At 35.9% G+C, this 23,456-nt stretch overlaps 1 protein-coding gene across 1 annotated transcript in view; it reads right to left on the bottom strand.

Moving 5' to 3' along the window:
* The window catches only part of IGF1 (insulin like growth factor 1), a 53,219-nt gene that overhangs the window by 12,440 nt on the left and 17,323 nt on the right, over positions 1-23,456 (bottom strand). The window lies entirely within an intron of this gene.

The following is a 23,456-nucleotide window of genomic DNA, read 5'->3' as shown; positions in this document are numbered from 1 at the left end:
ACACAAATGGAAAGTTTTTATGTTAGAAAGAAAATGCAAAGATCTCAGCAGCATTCATATTAAGTTGCATTATTTTAACTGAATCACCAATGACAGTTGTAGAGGCTGCCTGTGTGTATCTGCTCTAAAACAATGTCCTTAGATACAGCTTCCAAAGATATTCCTGGAAATGGCCAGCTTGGATCTTTGTCTATGGATAGCTGCTATTTAAGCATTTGAGCAAACTTACATCTTCTTAGAAGAGTATTATTAAAACATTTTCTTGAACTGTCTTGGCATTGAAAATTGAGAGGAAGGAAGCTGTAATCTGGCAGTTAGAAGCCTTGCAAAGGGAATTTACTTTTTAGCTTTTGGATGAAATCTAATTATTGAGCTGATTGAGGTAGCTAGTGTTTAAAGATTATGCCTGTGCAGTAGGCAAGTATTTTCTATTGAAAAAGGCTTCATTGAGCCACTATATGAAGAGAGAGTATGCTCCAAAGGGGAAATAAATATTGTATACAACTGCATAGGGTCTAAGATCTGCAAGCTCAAAAACTAATGGGAAACAGGAAATGAGGTAACTCAGTAACTAATGATATGCAGCAAAAATAGGGTGATGGTTGATGGAACAGATACAGACAGTGTTTAATATTATATAGCTTTACACAAGATGGAAAATTGGACTGACATAACATGATTGTTCCTGTGTTTTGTGTTTTTACAGGGCATCTGTGGGAAATACTTGTTTTGTTTTTTTTTTAATTGCATTTTTCACTCAGCTACAGTAAAGGGTGACATTTTCATTTACAGAACTGTCAAACTGTCTTTTCTCTCTCTCTCTCTCTCTTTTTTTTTCTTTTCCCTGGGATTTCTGATTTCTTTAGTAACTAGAGATTTCACTGCCATACTATGCAAAGATTACACACCCATTATTTCCTGGACACGTTTGAATAAAACCCAGTTGGATGTGTGGTTGTTCTATTATATGAGAAATGAATGAACAGTAAATTCACACATGCACACACACACACACACAAAGCAGTTGCTGACTTACTACATCTATTTTTAAATTCTGGTAGAATTTGGTTTCAGACAGTAAAATTCTGAAAAGATTAAATGTTTTGTTTTGACATTTTCAGCATTAAATGTTTCCATTTAGAGACGATACACATTGGATAAAACTCCAAAATATGGAAAAAAGGAAAGAATATTTCACCAAAAGCCAAGAAAAATGAAATAACTTGATTCAGTCAGCTCAATCATTTTCTTTTTCTTTCTTTCTTTCTTTCTTTCTTTCTTTCTTTCTTTCTTTCTTTCTTTCTTTCTTTCTTTCTTTCTTTCTTTCTTTCTTTCTTTCTTTCTTTCTCTCTTTCTCTCTTTCTCTCTTTCTCTCTTTCTCTCTTTCTCTCTTTCTCTCTTTCTCTCTCTCTTTCTCTCTTTCTCTCTTTCTCTCTTTCTCTTTCGTTCTTTCTTTCTTTCTTTCTTTCTTTCTTTCTTTCTTTCTTTCTTTCTTTTTTTCTTTTTTTCTTTCTCTCTTTCTCTCTCTTTCTCTCTCTCTCTCTCTCTTCCTTCCTTCCTTCCTTCCTTCCTTCCTTCCTTCCTTCCTTCCTTCCTTCCTTCCTTCCTTCCTTCCCTCTCTTTCTTCCCTTTCACTTCTTTCTTTCTTTCTTCCCTTCATTTTTATCATTGTGACTAAAATCTATTTAAATCTATTATTTACAGGGTTTGGCAAGGAATTCAGTTTTAAGAAATTACTCAAGCTAAATAAAGGAAAAGAGCAAATCAACAAAGATGGAAATTCAGTTTCTCTTTGAGAAATTCTTGCCTCTTATGCTTATACAGCAAATTCTAGATTAATATCCATGTACCTGGTCTGCAGTTGTCAATTTGAAGACAACAACTGCATTTTGCAATTCTCTGTGATTAAAACATATGTCCACTGACAAAGAACCCTTGAGGCCTCAGTACATCCGTAAATGAAAAGACCTCTAGTGGTAAAGTATGTCTAACATTTTAGCCAGCAGTACAGTCAGCTAAGAACTAACTATCCCCATGAGCTTTGTAAACCCAGACAATAGGTTTTTAAATGTCTTTTTCCAGGGACTATAAATTAAACAAAAAGAAAAACATGCTTACTTGGTATATTGCAATCCACTGAGGACCTCTATACTGTACATTGTCTGCTACATAATTTGTTTCATAAGACTAAAGAGAATAGCAAGCCAGGAGTAGATTACGGTAATATTTTGATTTGTGTGTGTGCATTGTTTTCTGTGTATCACTGGAAAGATACAGAGTTGGTGGTTTCTGTTTTTGTTGTTGTTTGTTTGTTTGTTTGTTTTGGTGTCTTTTTTGTTTTGTTTTGTTTTCCAGACCATTTTCACTCACTGAGTTATAAGTTACAAGTTTTTCCCTGGAAATATTTCTAAAGCCTATTAATCTGATTCTCATAGCCTAACACTTTTGAAATTCAGCAGTCGTGATAAAATCTGGAGTGTCATTACTGTGTTGGATACCCGGAGCTCTTCAACATTTTGTCTTACTCCCATTTAAAACATGGAAGGGCAAATTCTGTTCCTGTATATGAAGGTGTAACTTCTCTTAATAGATCCAGCTGAACTGGCATGAACTGTTGATTAGTTAAGCTCACCTTTCTTTTCTCAGTCTACCAATTTGTCTTAAACAAATACATCGTACAAGCAGATCAAGGGAGGTGATTGTTCCCCTCTATTCTGCCATCATGAGGCCCCACCTGGAGTACTGCATTTTGTTCTGGGACCCCCAGAACAAAAAAGATGTAGACCTGTTAAAGTGAGTCCAGGAGAGGGCCACAAAGATGATTAGAGGGCTGGAGCACCACCACTCCTATGAAGAAAGGCTGAGAGAGCTGGGGATGTTCAGCCTGGAGAAGAGAAAGCTCTGGCCACTGCACTGTGGCCTTTCAGTACTTAAAGGGGTCTAACAGAAAGGATGGAGAGGGACTCTTCTCAGATAAATGATAGGGCAAGGGGGAATGGTCTTAAACCTTTAAAGGAGAATAGATTTGTATTAGATATTCAAAATTCTTCACTGTAGGGGTAGTGAGGCACTGGAACAGGTTGCCAAGAGAAGTTGTGGATGTCCCATCCCTGGAGGTGTTCAAGGCCAGGTTGGATGGGGCCTTGGTCAACATGATCAAGTGGGTAGCAGGCATCCCTGTCTGTGGCAGGGGGCTTGAAACTATTTGATCTTTGAGGTCCCTTCTAACCCAAGCCATTCTATGATTCTATGATTTTTCTTTTGAATGGTATTTCACATAAGCTAACAGGCATTTAGGTTTAGTTGATCCCTTGACATGCTGTAATCATGTGTTTACTATTATCATCCCATGACTGATAATAGTAAAAATAAAGAGAGACAGATTATTTATTAGTTTCAACTGGCTTTCCATGATCTTTCTACCTAGAAAACTGTCAAGCCAATAGCATATTTTAGGATTAATATTATTTTGCACTTTTAAGAATCACACAGATGTCAGATCCTCATGACATTCATAATAGATAGACAATGTTATCAGTGACAAAATTTAAAGTCAATAAGACGAAATATCTGTGCTAAGAACTTCCACAGGTTAACAACACAACTTGATAGTAGAAGTCTTTCTTCCATGAGTTGCTAGACTCTAACTTGCAAAGTCATTTTGTAAAACAAGTGTTCTTGTTCTTTACTGAAGCCAATTATTTACTCTATAGAGCACTTACTAGGGTAATTTTTCTTAGTGGTATATTTTGGTCAGCATGTTCCTCTAGGAAGAAATATTGGCTGATAGCAGCATATTTATGGGATCCATTTGTATAAGGAAGGTTTATAATGGGAAAAATGAAAGGAAATGTAAAATTTCAAAAGTCTCAAAAATTTGTTACCTCCTTTGTTATTTATCATTGTTAACATTTAGCATTTAAATAAGCCAAAGATGAACTGGTTGGTAGAGGTGATTTTTTTTGGAAAGTCCTTCATCCTTTTTAATAATCAGTAGTTCTTCCCAATTTGTCCATGCCAAGCCTATACTTACACAATTTTACCCGTATTTTGCCATTTTAAATTTTGCTCAATTATGTATTCTGATGCATTCTTTCCTTAATTATTTATTTATTTTTTTTTTTTACTGAAGGCATATGAAAAAAAGCAGTGATATGCAATGGGATATATAGCATTCTGTGAGTGTATCAGTATTGTTTGTATTGTGAAATCTATGACCTTCTGGTAAATATGGTCGTTTTCACAGCAATACATTTGATTTGACTACACATGAAGTAGAGGAACTATGGGATGTACTGTAGCTTTAATAATATATCTCATTCATTTGTGTATCATGTCTTCCCATCCACATTTATTTTTCTTCCCAAACTTTAAAAAGTCCTAAGTTTTATTCACATCTAGCTACTGACCTGTGTGATCATATGCAATTTATTTTACCCTTCAGTATCTGAATGCAACTGTTTATAAAGTTGATAAAATACTTGAATAGCCCATGAAGCATTACCTGCCTTATTTAGTAATCAGTAGCAACATTCCTCCCGTGTAATTGTATGTTTAAATAGTTAATGCAGATCCTGAATTTTAGAATCTTTCAGGTAAAATTTCAGCATACTTCAAAATTATTTTTACTTTAGCCAGACCAAAGACAAGTTCTTCTTTATGACAGAATGTTCATTTTATCAAGAAGGATATAATGTCCTACAGCAGTTTTAAAAACCTCTATGGAAAATGTAATGAGTTTGGAATTAAATCACTAACACATCAGTGACGTGGTCAGCAATGAAACACCATTTATTTATAGACTGAAATATTCATGTATTGCATGGCGTACTAGCTACTCATCCTTCATTAAAAGAATAATATAAGTATTGTGAAGTTAAATGATATTATTTAACTTTCCCTTTAAAAAAGTTTTCCTAAGGTTTTTGAAAGACCTACCTAATCAAATATCCTTAAATTCTGTAGGAAATAGAAACTGATATTATCTGAAGTGCTGTATAGCAGGTAAATAAAGTGAATAGAAATTAATAGGAAAAAATGATTATTTTTCAGTAATCATTATTCTGGGCTGTACTTTTCAGAAGTGTCTAGTGCCTACATTAATTTAAGATCAATACATTTGAAATTACTGCTGTCCTCTTACGTGCTGCTGTGTATATCATTACTACAGGCAAAGATGAGATCAAGAATTACAAGTAATTACTATCACTTCTGCAAGTATTATTGGTACTCTGCTCATCTTCTTCTCGAAGGACTACAGGATCAAAATGGTCCCAGCTGATCATTATCAAAGTATGTATGCAGATCTAAGAAAATGTTCAAGCTCCTGCACAGTTAGTTGGGCACATATTCAACATTAAGAACACGTCTGAGTGATCTCCTACACAGGGACTAATTTAACTAACAACTTAATCTGTAGACCGAAATCCATATGAATAAATAAATGGCTATGTGTTCTGCACATTTTATATCAGTATTCTATTCCTTAATTTTTGATGATACTGCTTTAAAATACTGACTGATTCGTCTGTGTCAATATACTGGGCACCCATATAGCTCATTCTCATCCTTCTGACACAGTTTCATTGCTGCCTTCCAGCTGTTATCAAAAAGTTCCTTATATTTACTCAACCTTCAAAGTGCTGCCTGTGGACATATAACAGTCCTAGGCATTCCTTTTTGCTGATGTACACTGATTTCCTTGGAGGTTTCTTTCCTTTTTTGTCAGTTGCAGGCTCAAAAGAGGTCTCATATCATGTAGGTCAAAGTTTACTTAATAGATTTTTTGGCTCTCATTTAATCTACTGTACCAAATATGTGAATGTTTCTTTCCATGTGCTACAAGCAGATACAAAGTTTAGTCACACTGTTCTGAAGTTCACTGAAAGCAGGCCAAGTTCCAGAATTCCAATAGTTAAACAGCTGGCTTCTATACTAACAGCACTTCCCTTTAAATAATGCAAAGCCAGTGGAGTAATTCAGTAGGGCTGGTTTATGCTTGATTTCTTTGTTTTCTTCCCACCCCCCAACTCCAAATATTTCATTGATGCTACCATTGCTTCTGCTAGACTGATGGCCTCAATGTTAGAAGCACTGGTGTAGGTGGACTATAAAAGTTTCAATTGTCAAACTACCTAGACATTCTTTAGAGAATTAAAATCTACTGTTGTAACGCTAGCATGAGGAAATGACATGAGAAACAGCCCAGAATAAACACAAAACTAAACTATTTTTAGAGGACTCTAGAAAGAACTGTGGTATTGTGTCCTCGAGGTTTTATGTGACTCTTTATATGTGCTGTACATAGTGTCTTTTTCAGCCCAGGAGTAGAACTCAAGAATGCTGTTTAGACTGTAATTCAGAAAAATATAATAAATCTGAGAAAGAGTGAACCATATTCCTAACCTACTAATAGAGTCAACATTTGGTTATAACTGCAGCTTTTAAAGTAACATGAAAGGCTATTGACCTACTAGTGTACAGTGATCTTGTGAGGATTTTCTTTTTGACCAGAGAATCTCGATATGTTTCTTATCAGGGTAATATAATTTGTACAATTTTGAAGCACTGACAGCAGTTTTGGGGTGTTTCTGTAAGTGATCCTCCAAAGTGGTGTGATGACAAACTCTTTTTCTCATTTACCAGTATGTCTAATTTGTAGCCTACAATATCTGTATGTATATAGGCATACTGAGGGGCAGTAGGTCAGCCAGAGAGAATTTGTCCATGCCTGAACAACGACGAGGCTCTCTACTGCTATATTGCAATGTAGAACTACAACATCTTGTACACTGGATCCAGGCTGGGAGCTGGTGGCTTGAAGTATTTTTGACTTCCAGGTAGTGTCGGCCTTTTAGTGGCAAATAGGGATGCTGAGTTTGCCATTCATTTTACCCAGTTTCACTATCTGAAAATTAGGGGTCTAGTTTAAGGTAGTCAACAGGCAGGTACGTCTGAGTGGCTTAGTCTGTTTTAGATGCATTACTCAAAATTAATTGTCCTCTGAAAGACCCTGTGTTCTTTCTTTGACTAGATATAAAGCTACCTGATCTTCTCTTAGAGTATACACATAACCTCTAGGTAACTGAAGTCAAACAAGATGATTTCCATTGCAAGTGTTTTGTCCTAAATCACAAAATATGCTGCTGATGGAGTATGAATCCATTTCCATTTCCATTTTAGCAATTAAATATGATGACCCATATTTGTTCCAAAAAGCATTCCATCCAGTCTGCCATTTAATCATGTATCTCCATGCCTCTTTTACTATGTTTTGTACAGTAAGGCTAGTATCCTTCCCTATAGTGCATTATAAATAAATGTGTATGCAAAATATGTGTGTTGATATCACTTTTAATCTCCTCACGATCTTAGACAAATGATTTAATATTATATCAGGAATACTTCTTGAGAGTACTCTGGAATTTCAAATCAGTATTTGGAAAATTATGAGTCAATGTTCAATCAGTGGGAAATGCCTTTATTTTGATTCTTCTATGAAGTATTGAAACAAACATACAAGCAAGCAAAAAACAAATCTTATGACCTGTTGTAAAGTGCCTTAACAGAAATACCTTATGATTTCAACTTTGCAAAGTCGGAAATCTGATTTTCATGTAAATAAGTTGCATGTATTTTGAAGCTACAATATTTAATATTTAGCTTCCATTTTCCTTCAATGTTTTGTCAGTGCCAAAAAAATAATTATGCTTAGACTGATTTTTGTTTGTATTCATCAAAATAAGCATATATTAGCATTTATAAATGCTCAATGAATGGATGATCTAGCTCTGAAGTCTAATTTAATATGCATGAGAATAGAGGATAAGCTTTATCAGTATGCACAAGTAAAATCTTCATGAAAGCGTATGCACTTGTTAATAGTGAGATATTGCAAGAGAGCTACTGCTTTGTAGAATGCTGGATCGCACTAATTACTGAGTCAAGAAGGCAAGAAGATCTTTACTTGCTGTTAAGGTCCTTGTCCTTTAAAATACCAGGCAAGTAAGACAGGCAAAGCATAGGCGCTCATTTAATACTCCTCTATAAGAGAAATCTATTAAGTCTTGACTTAATTACTCAAGGAGAATTTTCCCTGAGTAATTAACATTTATAAGCTGCACCTTATAAAAAACTGAAAACTCTTTAACATTTCAAGTGGTGAATAAAACAACTATTTCACTTTTGTAAAGTTCGTTACCCAACAAATGTAGATTTATCCCAAAAGGTGTCTTAATTTTAAATTTGTGTTTCTTTGTTTACCAGGTAGTCTGTTACACAGTAGGAGAAGGCTGATTTTTCATTTAGAAATACTCTTTCAGAAACATTTTTTTCTTCATTGTATATTAAATTGAAAAATAAAAATAAATAATAATAATAATAAAAATAAAAATCCTCTTTGCCTAAACTTATTTCTGAGGTACAGCACTTGTAACAATTTACTCTTACATGCAGCTGCACCGTACTTTGCCCTCTTTATGGAACTGCTGCTTTGGAGGCCATGAAGCACACTAAGCATATGATAGAGCCATTATGCTTCCTTCACACAGTAGTTCCTAAGCCAGTTGCAACGTGTGAAGAGAAAGACCTATAGTTTTTTGAGTATTGCACTGGGATATGAAATGGAAATTTTAGAGTTTAGAATTCTTTTGAGGGAAAAAAAAAAAAAAAAAGAGCAGAAAGAGTGGGAAACAATATAATGTATTATTTTACACCAATTCAGTGCTCTAGAGGGTGAAAACCTTGCCAACCTAGCACAATTTACAAGCCTACGTCAGATTCCAGGGCTGGAAAGTGCCAGATGCTGCCAAAAAATATATACTTTGGCAAGGGAAATGCTTTCTGGACAGAAATTCACTACTGCAAGAATGGGCAGGTTTATCGAGGTTTAGGACAAGATAATTAGAAACCAGTAGGTCATTGCTACATTTGGATATTTCCCACTATAGTGCATCCAGGAGGACAACAGTAATACAGTCATCCATCCATAATGAGAACACGTTCTTTCTTTTTCTTGTATATGCTCTCACAATAAATAACTACTGCTTACCATTGTGTGTGGTAGAAGGATGATCAATCATGTTATGACCTTCCATGCCTTCCTTATCTCATAGCCAATGTAAAATTCTGATTTATTTGGATTGTCAAATGAATAAAAATGCAAAAAGTGTAATTGGGTGAAATTCTAGCATCAATGAAGTCATTGGGAAATCTTTTAGTGCAGCCAGGATTATGAATCAGGTGCCAGAAGCTACTTATATAGAACCTGATCCAAAATCTATTAAAATCAATGAAAGACTTCCACTGCCCCTAGTGGGCTTGGCGTCAAGCTGATAATGAACAATTGCTTGCTTTGCCTTCCAATCTTACAGTTTAGTTCATCTTAGTGGCATCTGGAGATATTTGCATGGAGTGGATGTGATGTGATTCCCTGAAGGAGGTAAGAACAAAAGAATCCTGATGTACAACGTGAAACTGAATGACTGTTTCCCGGAGTTAATCCTTCTGACTGCATAACAAACAATACAATATTTTGCAGTGTGTAACCAGGATTTTATCAAGGTACTTGTTCTCAGCTGTATTCTGGGAAATGAAAGAATATAATAAACGACAAACATGGCACTCTTATTCCTGCATCAACTAGTTAGAGGGAGAAAGTTTGAATGGCTGTTGCATAATACTGAAATTAAATCTGTCTTCTCTATCTTTCACTGTATCCATGGGTGCAGCTATTGTCACACATTACAATTTCTATTTCTACTTATATGACAGTCGTCCTTCCAGGGTGTAAGCAATTAGGAGGAGGCCACTGTTATCTAATCTATTATAGAGACAGATGTTTACGTTTTTCTTTCCCTTGTTAGAAAAAATATGACACCAGAAAAGAGGGAGAAAGAAGAAACTAGGAAGGGCATGGCTCACTTCTCACTCACACAAGGTTTGTATTTGTCTAATACAGTTAACTTCAGCAGATTTACTCCAATATGTGCTCAGTTCTGGAGCTATAGGCTCTGTTTACTGAGATCTGATATCATTGTGAAGGGCTTTGTCAGCAAGAAGCATCCAACCTTGTACACTACTCTATGCAGCAATCGAGAATAAGAAATAATCAAGATTCAGCTTTGTACTTGTGCAGTAATTTGGAAAGTATTGTCTGAGTCTTGTTTAGACTTTCAGTAATTGAACCTTTCTCTAGAAGCCAGAAGCATTCATTACTTAAAAAAAAAAAATAAGCACAGGTAAGATGACAATGTTTTTTATGACAGTTAAGCATGTAGTTTTCTTATGGCCAACATTGCAAATGTGAAAACTTATATCTAATGGTCTGCTACTTTTGGGCTATTGGGATACTTTTACTCATGAAGGTTGAATTTCAAGGTTCCTGATTACCGAGAACAAATTAACCACTGCATTCTGAAGGGGAATTAAGACAGAAAGATTAAGAGTTAGATTCTTTTATCTTCACTGATGTTAAACAGTACTTTATCCTAAATAAAGAGAGCTCTTTGCACAGAAAGATACTACTTAGTTTCAGGAATATTTATGGAATCTAGCTATCAATTATTTGCACGGGAGAAAGCTGTGACAGTGCCAGGAACTGAACCTACATCAACTTAAGCACTAGGCCAATGTCTTAACCATATACCTGTCTTCCATTAACCTTACTTTTGACTTGTTCGGTCATGAAAAAATCTAATCTTGAAAGAAAGCATTCTTTTGAGGTCATGATGCTCCTGTTAACTTGTCTAATGAGATAAAAGAAAAAGTGAAACTTTCCAGTGATGTACATAGTCATTAGGGAGTGAGGATGAAGTCACTGGGGTGAGAGAAGGACAGTGAGTTGTATCTGGAAACAACAGCTAGCTAAATCTAGCTGAAATATACTACTATGCTTGATTCACCTTTCACTCACACTGATTTTCTACCAGTTGTAGCTCCATTTTTTTTGTTAGTGATTTAATACTGCAATAGGAGCTAGGAGGATAAGTTCCACTGACAGAGACATAAAGAAAAAGAAGGCAGTGCTGACTAATAAATGAAACTACTCTTATTCTCCTTGACAACCAAGCACACCTTCTTATTACTGAAGACATGCAGAGAGATCATAATCAAAGTAATGTTGATATAGTGCAGGCAGAAATTGGTTCCAGGATAGCATCTTATACACCAAAACTACAGTTTCTGTAGGATCATTGAAGATAGAAGGGCTTATAGGCAGTAAAGTTTTATACTGCAAACAGGCAGTAATCCTATCAAGGAATCATGTTCAGCAGAAAATAAGTGGGGTGAATAAGTTACAGTGGTATAGTCTTTTTAATTTATCTTATCATTACACTAATATGTAAGCTTAGTAGTGACTGTAAATGTTAACATTTTTAGGTGTGCTTCAGTCTAGAGAATCATTCTTCCCAACGTGGCCAGTGACTTTGCATGTCATTATGTCCAGTTCACATTGAGCATATTTCTGTTCAGGAGCTATGGTTTTCTTGGAAAAAAATAACATACAAAAACCCACAAAACTTGTCTTATGCTTACTTGGCCAGTGGAGGGCCTACATGGTATCACAGAAAATGAAAAAGTAGAATCAAGTGAATGTCATGAAGTATATTTCTAAAGAATCTTTTATTCCTGTATTGTTCATTAGAAATTACAGCCATTTTTAATTCTCAAGCATTTAACACCTATAGTTTAAAATGCTACTAGATCTCAAAGCATGATGGATTTTGAATAAAGTTGTTGATTCTCTGGAAACAGATTTTGAGTTGTGCCTGAAAGTATTTCTTGGATATAGACATCAGTATTAAGGCCTTTTCAAATATTTTTGTTGAGTCTTTAGATATTTAATTTTGCATTTGCAAGTTATTAGCTGTATTTGAAATTAATAATCTAGTATTCAAATATGACATTAAGAGTCAAGCAGTACACAGCAAATTGGATTTTGGGCATACTCTGTTGGTACCCAAAACTTTACTTAATAAGATCATAAATATTTTCAAACACCTCTTCTTAAGTAGTTAATTGTAGTTAGTTCTACAATTAAATCTAATATTGATATATACCAAATCAAATAGCTAGAAACAATACTTCCACACCAAAAAAAATATACTCCCTGCAATATCTTTTTTGCTTCTTCTGTCTAATTTCTTACAACTAAAGGAATGGGCTAGTGTCCAGAGGAGGTTAAGTCATTTTCAACTGTAACAGACACACATCTACTAAGCTTTTTTATTTTTTAATAACACATTCAAATTAATTTTATCATTAGGCACTAAAATTTCATAACAAAACAGAATAATCTCTAATATATGTTTCCTCTGACTGTGCCTCCTGAAATCGCTATTGTGTAATTGTGATAATACTTGCAATCTCCTGCACTTTTAGCATTTATACACTCAGAGTGTGGTTGCAGAGGCTGACAGCATGGTGTTTCTCTCTCTTAGTCATTTCGTATCAAAACTGCTTAGAGTTCTTTCCATTCAGAGTAATTTTTGGATAAAATACGACTGTTGCTCTCACAGAAACTTTGGTCAAAATGTATACTAAATGAAAGTTTTCTGTGGTTTGGGAAAGTTGGATTAATTTTTTCCCCTTGTTTTTCATTTTACATTCCTCTGAACTCCTTTTTCCTAGCCAGAAAAGGAGGTGCCGAAATAACCTAAAGAGGCTGTGCAGCCTGGCTGGAAGAGAGAAGAGAAGTTCAGCAAGTTTAGTGAGAGCGGCTGTTCCTGTGAGATTTCCAGCTGAAGGGCCTTAACCAGGATGACACTAATTCTGCAGATCTCATTCTCCTCATTTGTGAAACTCAGAAAAGTTTCAGGTTAGCATCCAGGATAAAATGATAATTGGAAGTAAAATGAAGTCAATTTCACAGTTACATTTGTCTAAAATGAGTCTGTTTTCTCTCCTCAGCTTCTAAATGATTGTCTAAACTGCATCTCTTGTGATTTTGCTTAATTATATGCAATCTCTCCTCATCTGTCATTTGCTTATGCTTCTCATACATTCCATCTCGTCTTCTTTGTAATATCACTTAATAACTTTTCTAATGAATTTCCTAAATTCATTCCAGCATTCTAGGTATCTTTGTTTATGCCTCTAGCAGTTAGACAGCAGGTCATTAAATAAGTTGTTATCAATTTAAACTTCATAATTGTTTTAACTTCCCATCCAGCATCATAAAACTGCTATGCAGTCAACTGTGATCACTCTAAAGATTAAAACTACAAAAATAAACTACTGCATAAAGCTTTCTCTATACTACTTAAAAGCAAAATTTTTTTGTAGAACAGATAAATTTAACATATATCACATTTAGAATTAGTGACAATGAAATACAGTGAACATAAGTGTCATCCTTGCTGTGTGTGTTTGTTTTTTTTTTTCTTTATTTTTCCTAATCTTAGTGATACAAAGTATAAACCAAAAGTCTGGTGCAGGAAATAGCTGCATAGCATTGACCTGGATGAGACTGAATCTCTCTCTCTCTCTACTTGTCTGTCTTTTGTTGTGTGCATGACTGATCTTTTGCCAGCAGCTGCTATGCAGCTTTTGCATAGAATACCACTGGTACTACTGTGGTGTGTGTTGCCCCAGTAATGGCTTTTTGTGTTTTCAGCTGTATATAAAATGAGAATATTGCATGAATTATATGCTGTGGTGACATATATATAGAATTGTTTCTATGTCATAGGAGATAGAGAGATGGAGCCGTTGTAATGGAGTAGTATCGCTAGCCGATAGATCTGATCACTGGAATTTCCTGGGTATTAATTATATTCTAGAGCGCACTGATTAGACCTTCAGAAGATTTGTGTGATTGGCACAGAAGACATAAAATTTACCCTGGTATTGAGGGTCTACAAAAAGGCTTCCTATCCTTCAAATGCATTGTGAAAATAGTTCTTGATGTGAAGGTGTAATAAAAAATCGAAGCAAAACTGACAGGGACCGTTGTTTACTTCTGTATCGTTCTCAAGGTTTTGTAATATTTCACTTCGACTAGCGTTGGCCATGTGAACCTCTGGTCCCTAAACGTTAAGGGCCAGGAGATTTGACACTCGTTGCACCTGCAGGCCCTCGTGTGGGGCTGGAAGGCCGGAGGCTGGCAGTGGCCTTGCTGCGGGCGGCCGGGCGGCGCTAGGGGGCTCCGGCGCCATTCGGTAGCCGCCACCCGCGGCTGCAAAGGGAAGGGCACAGAGAAGGGGAAAGAGGAAGGGAAGGAGAAGGAGAAAGGAAAAGGGAAGGTGAAGGCCCAGTATAAGGCTGTGCCCGAGCTGCAGATACGCTGCGGCCTTATGGGTAGTGTGAGAGTGGCCTGTTGAAACTCAGCCTTATCCTCCTCACCACCGGGGTGTTAAGAAGAGAAACACTAGGGAGATGCTGCTGAGCAAAGGGGAGTCAGGATTCATTCCCTGATCTGTTTATAGGTACAGATGGGAATGGTAAATGCCATATTCAATCCAGCTGGCAAACTGGAACATGACTTGAACTTTTCTTGAACATGTCTTGAACACTTCCCAGAATCATGTTCACTAAGATTTCTGGAGGCTATTAATAATCAAATAAACTTGTCTTTGTATTGTTCAAGTGGCAGAGCTACTTTAATTCAAGTAGTGGGACCAGTACTTTTACACACTGAAGTAAACGCTTGTGCTACCACTGCACCTTACAACAGTTTTCCTGTCAGTATTTGGATCTTGTACTGCAGTTGCTCAAGTAACAGACAAGAAGTAGAAAGTGAGAAGAAAGATAAACTGTTAGAGGAAGGCAGCCCCCTGTGATAAATCCTCCTTTTTAGATTGGATCATTCCGATCATTTTTATTTGTAAATATAGTTCTGGAATTTGAAAAATGAGTTGGTAGGGTATATTTGCAAATCAGGAAGTGCAACACTTCTCAAATATCTGTCCTGCATGCTGTCCTTTGACCTCCTTTCTAAATTATTAATAGCTTCTTAATTGTCTATGCAGAAATCCCTTATTATTAATCAGGGTAGGCTTTCTTAATTTCTAGTTTAAATGAAATATTATGGTGGAAAATCATCAAATGTACAGACAAAATATATCAATGTGGTATAGCTCGGTAACCTTTTATGAGCTTTTGAAATAAATGAACCATAGCCTGTGCAACTGCTTGTGTGGTAAACACTGTTGTCCATTCAAGTAATGATACCAGAAATTGTTCCCCAAACATAGAGTTATGTTGATATTTTAAAATACTGCTACTGATCTCCACAGCTTAAGCACTTAAGCTCTACCCTGCTCTTTGTCAGCTTCATGCTTGGGAAATGTCACTGGAGTGACAGCTGGTGGAGTGAAGGCAAAGAGCAGAGAGGAAGTGCTGAAAAATGCTTGGAACAAATCGTTGTTATTGAGAGAAAAGATACTGGAAATACAGAAAGCAGTATATGGCTTAAAATCCACCCTATGGATGTGTAAAAGAAAGGACTAGATGTAATGAAACATATCTGCACAGTGTGTGGTATATTTAACAGAACTCCTTGCCATTCTTCAATTACAGCAGCAACAAGGAAGATTATCCTTTTCCCTACTCCAGGATGACGTCACTGTACTGATAAGTAGGACTTAGGAAAGGTTTATGTTCTTAGCACTAGAATTAAAATATATAATGCTCCTTTTAATATCATAATTTCTAGATCTACCAACTTTCAATGTTTTATCTTGCGAGATCATTAGGAAATTCAGAAATCATTTCTCTTTGGTTTGAGAGAAGCAGAGAGGGGTGATCTAAGGATAAATACACTCTCTGTTAGTGTGCTACCATACCTCTGTATCGCATCCGGCAACTATCCACAATGTTTCAAACTAATATGCTGTAAAATTGCTAAGAAGAGAAGTCTTTAAAAATTCATACATATTAACATTTCAATGTTGAACCTGGTAGTAATTACTGAGTATTATATTTGTTTCCTAATAGAACAGACGTTCTTAATTTATTATTTCACATTGTAATTTTTCTCATTAGACACCATACTGGCTGAATGAATGATAAAATGAATAATAAAATATCAGTGATAGGACACTTGTTCTTTCCTTTTATTCCAAAGAAACTAGACATTGTTGCACCATGTCCCATATCTTGCTTAGATTCACTTTGATTCATTTCCTAAGAAAAATTGCTGAAACCTTTCCAGATTTCTTCATGGACCATTTGTTCATTATTGTCTCAGTGCTCTGAGACAACTATATAAAATCATACTTAGTGGATGTAGAAGAAAAAAAATAATTAAGGGTTAGTTCTTCTGGGTATGGCATCTGGTATGGCTCAAGCTGGAATCAGCGAGGGGCAGCCCACTCCCTAAGGAACAATTTGTACTGTCATATTGCACAAAGAGTGTGTAAGTGTTTGAAAATCAAATATTTCTGCAAAAGAAAACTAAATATCCCACAACACTATCAACAACTGAGCAGCAGAACGCTGCTCAGGATAAAGTCTGGTAATCATAGACATAAATTATGACTGTTTGGCACCATAACATTGCTAGTGACACTAATAGTTGGAGCAGGTAGCAACACCTAAACCTCAGTTTGCCTGAAGCTTTCTAATACTAATCTCCACAACTTTGAGTTGTTATAATTTAACCAAACCTAACTGTCTGGGTTTCAAAGTTTTTACATTGTGCATTTTTGATAGGATTTTCAGGTTTTTGTTGTTCTTCTTGTAAAGGATGGGAGAAAGAAAGGTGTAGCTAAAACCACTGAGTAGTTTCTGACAATAAGATTAGAAGAATGCTGATATTAAAAATTAACCTCTTCTTATTTGAAGTGCATGGCTGTTTTATTGAATAACCCTTGTACTTCCAGGACGTTAAGGTGGAATTTAGGGAGGAAGCAATAAGAAAATTACTCTGTTTCAGATATGTGCACTTAGGTTCTGCACCTAAAAACTGCAGATTTCCAAGGTTCTGAGTTACTTATCAGTAGAGTTAGGTGTACAGATATAAGTATAGGTATTTATCAATTCAGTCTAAGTATCAGTTCAATTCTCTGAAGAGCTGGGCTAATGCAAGAAGTTTTGTTTTTATACCTCCCTCATGATAATTTCAAGGCATTATCATCTGGCAACTCTTCTGTTAGAATGGCTGCCATCATTCATTACTGCTACCATAATTATAGCAGCGGTCTGATCCAGACTTTTCTCCATCAGGGTGTTGAGGTGAGGTTTCTCTTAAAAACATTCTTTCTTGGTCTGTGTTGAGATTAAAAAAAAAGATGTAGCTACTTTGAGGTTAGGTGGACTGGTATGGGCACTTCTAAAAAGATCCTGCACAGTCTGCTTCACAGTCTGCACTAATCAGGACTGCAAGACTGGTACTTATATAGCTATTCACCGACGTGCAATTGCTAGTACACAGCGCAATCACTGCCCAACCCAGAAAAATTGGATGCAGTTGCATGTGCTGTGCGTTTGTTAGAGGAGAACTGTCCTTGAAACCTGGTTCAAACATGATTCACTCTCAAAGGAATCAAAGTCCTAGTTCAGGTAAGGTAGCTTCCAAATACAGAACTTTAATAGTAACTTTTAAAGGCCCCTCTGTCTTAATTTACATTTTGTTCTGATCCATCATTATTACCTCTTTTTGGAAAAAAAATTTCTATCTTGCTTGATACAGTTTTCTCTTACTGCTAATTCTTGCCTTCATTTCTTCTGCACACAATTCTTATGTACAAAGACTGCTTTTAAAATAAATACACTACAGTATTGACTGCTTTAATTGAATAATGGAGATATCAAAGCTCAGACAATGGCTTTTTTTTTTTTTCCCCCATCATTTTTGCCTTCAGAAATACTGAAACCTTTTGAGCAGAGTTTCTATAAAATTCAAAAGAGTAAAACTCTCAAATAATTTTCCTAAATCAAAAATATTTTGCAATTCTGAAAAAATAATACCTTCAAAAGTTAATTAACACAATATTGACCGAGATCTAACAAATAGCCTACTTACAGAGAAGTCACTGACTTCAGGGAAGTTAACCTGTTGGGAATATTGATAGAAACAGGGCTAGGAAAAGAGCATGCAAGGCAAGTGGGCTCTACTCTGAGGCAACTCCTGGTTTATTGCCTCATCTCTGTGTTAGTATTGGCAGAATGTTGTGGAGAATGAAAAGAAATTGCTTAGTAGGCTTTACCACTTTACTGAGAGGATGGGAAGAAAGTTGTGTGAAAGTGGAATGTGTGGGGAATTAGAGTGACAGCACACTGTTTTGTCACTGGCAGATGTCTGCTGGGCTTTACCATTTTATTCGGGTGGTACAGTTCAGTAGTTATGACACATCCAGGAAGAAAAACAGAAAATGGGAGCTGGAAGCCTGGAGAAAATTGAATGATGATGACTCAGAACTTACACCCCGAAGTAAAATGAAGATTGAAACACCACACCAATTTGCTTAGCAGAGTAATCTGAAGCACACATGAAGAAATGAGCTTCCGATTTATTGAAGCTTTGCACCGATCTTCAGATGAAAGGGGTAATATTAGAAAGCTAGAGTTAAGGTGAAAGGCAAGGATGATTGCAGATAAATTGCAATCTGAGCTTATGTTTTTACTGCCATTCTCTTTTCAGTAAGCTCTTTTTGTTCCATGTGTCGTCAGCCCTGCATCTGCTTCTGCTGAAATCCAAGGAAAAGTCTTTCAGTGCCTAGAAGTGTTATGGTTTGCTTGTTTGGGTAGGAGAATTGGTCTCCTGTAGCCTATGAACCTTGTGCTATATACTTGCAATAGGCAGTGGGGCCTTCTGGGGTGATCTACTTAACTTGCCATGAAGTTTTATGTAACTGTTACAGTGTTGTTTAAAAAAGGTTTCAGGGATTCTCTGCAGTAGTATGGCATACATTAACTTCTGACTTGAAAGCAGTAGCCAATTTTTATCCCTTATGTAAACAGATACATTTTTACTGTATTTACTGAACTGTCTTTCTATGTGTGATAAACTATTACCTGAAATTTGTTACCTTCACTGTAATGTGGCATTTTGCTTAACATTTTAACACTTCTAGTGGTTGAGTTATATAAGGGTAAGTGTCTAAAAAAGTAGTACTTGGATGGATCTGAATGGTTACCTTAATGAGTGGATTTTAAAACATTTGAAAGGTGAATAAACATCATTGCCTCATTTTCACACATGGTGAAAGTAAGACAAATACAGATAAAACACTTTGGTCAAGGTTTTTTAAGTTAGCTAGTGCTAGAGCTAGAAATAGCTATGGCCCTCCCATCTGCTTTATTTTTTATCTGCTGCCTATCTAGAGGAGTGCTGTCCTCTGAAGTATAAAAGGTGAGAGACAGCTTACACCAACTAGGCATTTAGTATTCAGAATTCCTACTTCTGGATTCATGGATTGCATAGAAAGGGACTATGTTCACTGTAATAGTATACTCCTGGACATTTCAACATCTCACTGCTTATTGTTATGGGCGCAAAATTGATAAATATTTTTTCTGTACTTACAAGAAATTGGTTAGCAACAAAAAGATCATCTAATGTAGCATATGAAGAAGTCAAGTGAATGCAGGTTTTATACTGGAAGTAATCTGTGTCCAGAAATCTTTTGAACTTTACATAGCAGTTACTCCCGAGTCTTGAAAGACCATATGGTTATTTATTTATTTAGTGTCACTAGAGAAATTCAGGTCCTTTTGCTAAGTTCATGCTAAAGAAACTCTAATTCAGTCTCTCCCAGGTGATGGTGTTGTAAGAGGCACGTTGTCCCTTATCTTGTTAAACCATAGTCTCAAAACTCATTGAATATTGTGCAGCATTAGTAAGTAATGTACAGTAAGCCTTTATTTCATATATTTATATGTCATAGAGAAAGACAATACCAGTGGTCTCCTATGTGGATCATCAAGAGGGCAGTGGATACATAACACCTCCACTGATGACTGTGGTCACACAGGGTCAATGAGTCCAACAGAGTGTCTCTGAAAAACAGTCCCAATATACTGATGTTCGAGAAGGAAAGGTAGTACAGGTAACACCAGATACTGCCTGCCACATGTCACTGGAAGCAAAGAACATGTTGTTTCCTTTACTAATACCTGGCAGCACTGAAGTCTGTTTATCAGCAGCCACTTGGCAATGAAAACTGTGCCCGGTCAGTGCTTTGCTGATGCCCTTCAGAGCTTCTGCCCTGGAATTTCTGCAGCCTACGGGAATTAGGTGATTTCCATTGCTGCAATGGCAGCAGAAGGAGGCTCTTGATGCTTTTGAAAGGTTTGAAGAAAAGGAGAGGAGGATTCTTAGTGTCTGTTCTCCATTGTTTGTGGTGGTGGAGCCTAACGTATACTAGGCTAAGTTGGCCATTTACTCATACCATTTGCTCAGCACTTTGGGAGCTTGATGCTGTTTGTTTCTGTGTGCATTTAGGTGCACTTTGGCCTACTTGTAGTGTAAAAGCCCAAGCTTATTGTTGTCCATTAAAATGATCAGTTGTACTGGTGATTCCTGTCTGACTCTAAGCTTCCAGTGTTGATGTTGGCTTAACAAGCTTTACATTCTCTTTCTCTCTTCTAAAAAATATAAAGAGCTCATGTTTCAAATAAATCTCCCAAATTGTACACTATTTAACATCTGACTGTTGAGGTTTTAAGCTGCTGAATGCTCGCATAATGCATTTTAGAAAGTGACTTTGAGTTATGAGGTTATGAGTTACACAACAACATGATGTCAGCCTTCTGACTGGAGTCATGGTATTTAGCAATGCTGCTTGGACAGGAAAGTTCACACACAGAAGCCTGTCCAACAGTTCTAAGAATTTTATATCTTTTGAAGTATTCAATGTATTTCTTTACGTGTTAAAGCACTGGCCTTCCAAACCCTTGTTTTTGTTTTCCAGTAATCTCAGTGAACTTGGGGTCATTGGATTGCTTGCTTTCTCACTGGCTGCACTGAAATCAAACAGCCATCAGCTAAATTACTAGAGTTCAAGCGTGTCTAAAATGAATTCAAAGCAGTGCTTTAAAATAGCATTATGGCTCCTCTTTCTGCATGGCATGAGGATACAATGTAAACTGAAGAAGTAGAGGTGGTTCAGATAAAAGGTGTATTTTCTCTACTGACTCAAAATAAGAAGAATGTGACTTTCAGATTTCAACTGCCTGACTCAAAATAAGGACAATGTGACTTTCAGATTTCAACTGCCTATTTCAGCTGTAATATTTCTGTGAGTGTAGTTGTTTCACTAAACAAATAAAAAAAAATAAAAATATCTACTGTTGATACAGAATTAGGTCTTAGTTTTTCTAGCTATCTTTTTCCATCTGTTGAAACTGTACAGAACCAGCAAAATGAATACTTTAACAAAATCTTATAAATCTTTTAAATCTATACTGGCAATATAGCAGTAATATACTATCAGTTCCTTTGTCTGAAAAAAAAAAAAGTCAAGTCAAGGACAGTTAGGATGGACTTAACCAACAAAATCGTATTTATCTGTTTAGGTTGTTCAGTTTTTGGAGTGCTCATCATCCAGTGTGGGGAAAGCAGGAAGAAAGAGCAAATTGTCACACAAAGTGGATTTTTTTTTTTTTTTTCAAGTTACTGTCCATTACCAGCAAAACTTGGTATATGAAAAACATTTTATTCTTATAGCTGCTGTTGAGAAATGCACTGGTAGTCTCTGCTAATATCTACACAATAAAATTACTTGAATGAATTCACATCTGATTGGTAGTTTCAGTAGACATTCCATGAATGGATAAGCCTAGTTGATGTTGTCACTACTGAAGATAGAAAGTTACTTATTCCAGCTAAAGGCTTAGAGTGTAACTCTGAGAGTTTACACAATGACAGCACACTATGAATTTTTGTGAACAACCATTGGGCTTTTCTCTACCAAATTGCATCAGATGAATTACATAGCTGAAAAGGAAAATTAAAAATTTTTTTATATATTATTTCTTGTATTGTTTATCATGTATTCATCTAAAATCAGATCTCTAGACCAAGAGATTTCAATCAGTTAAAATTTTAAATGATTTTGCACTGAATTATTTTTATCACCAGCCACTTGGCAATGAAAACTGTTCCTGGTCAGTGCTTGCTGATGCCCTGCACAGTGTCTGGCATTTCTGCAACTCAGAAATGAGGTAATTTCTGTTGCTACAATGGCAGCAGGAAGAGGCTCATGACACTTTGGAAGGGTGTTTAGGTTTGAATAAAATTAGAGGAAGATTTGGTTGCTTTTGATTCCAGCTCTCTTGTCAAAAATGCTTTGTTAGTTCAGGTAAGATAGAGCATATTTCCCCTATATAAAGGGACACTACTATGTGACTGTATCTCTAGGTTAAATTCACTGACATTTGTATTCTGTTTTGAACATACAGAGCATGAGCAGAAATTTTATAATTACTTTGCAAAATGGATCCTTGCCATTTCCAATTGGATGTGCAATTAATAGACCAAAAACCTTATAAATGCTCGGATAAACAGGTAATTTCCTGAGAAATTGTGAGATATAATATATTTATCTGAGTACAACAATCAAATACTTCTGCGATAAGCACTCTAGAAGAGTTTATGAGGAAAATATTAATTGTTTTATCTGTACTATTTGGATCCTGGAAATCACTAGGGCACAAGACCAGCCATTACCTAATGAAAACATAATAAATATTTGAATGGTTCTCCCGAGAATCACGCATCCTCTGTAACTATGAACACATTTATTTTTATTTTTTATTAAAAAGACTGTAGTCCTTTAATGACAGGCTATAACATTAAACTGATTTGCCTGTGGACATGTAAAGTGACAAAATTAAGGCTAACATCTCCTGATTTTAAGGGATTCATAGGACCAGTTTCAGTCATTAACTTTTTCATTAAACTCTTCTGTTTGAGTTACAGCAGATATTAAAAAATGCATTTAATTCATTCACTCCTGCATTAGTTATGGTTACACAAGCAAATACCTTTTCATAAAAAAAGGTGGATTCTCCTAGTCCTTATGCTACACTGTATATAGAATTACTGTAATAAATTTAGATGCTGTCAGATGCTGTCACTGAAGTGGAAACTAAGTCTAAGTCAGAAGTATGTGGAATTCCAAAATATGACCTCTTGTGAACATAAATCCTAAAGAATTTTGTAAGATTTAATTATAGTTTTCAGTTTAGAAGACAAAGCAAACAACAAAATATGAATTATCTCCAAGTTCATGTAATGATAATTGTTTTTCTCATGTTCATTCCCATACTGTTTGTGATCCACATTCAGTCTTTGGCATCTTGGAAATGAGGTTAGTAGAAAGGTAGCATTTATTGTCCCTATTAACCACAGTCAGTTCCAGAATGCCTCTTAGAATATTTATTCAGATTCAGCCTTCATTATTTTTAGCTCACTTGGGAAATTATTAGCTTTCATCTGATGCTTCACGTACTTATGCTAGAAATAAGAAGATTTCATACTAAGCGTATTAGTATGTTTCACGTCAGAGAGG

The sequence above is a fragment of the Aythya fuligula genome, chromosome 1, assembly GCF_009819795.1.
Source record: "Aythya fuligula isolate bAytFul2 chromosome 1, bAytFul2.pri, whole genome shotgun sequence".
NCBI lineage: Eukaryota > Metazoa > Chordata > Aves > Anseriformes > Anatidae > Aythya > Aythya fuligula.
Note: the sequence above shows the minus strand (reverse complement) of the source record. Positions and strands in the feature narration are given on the sequence as shown.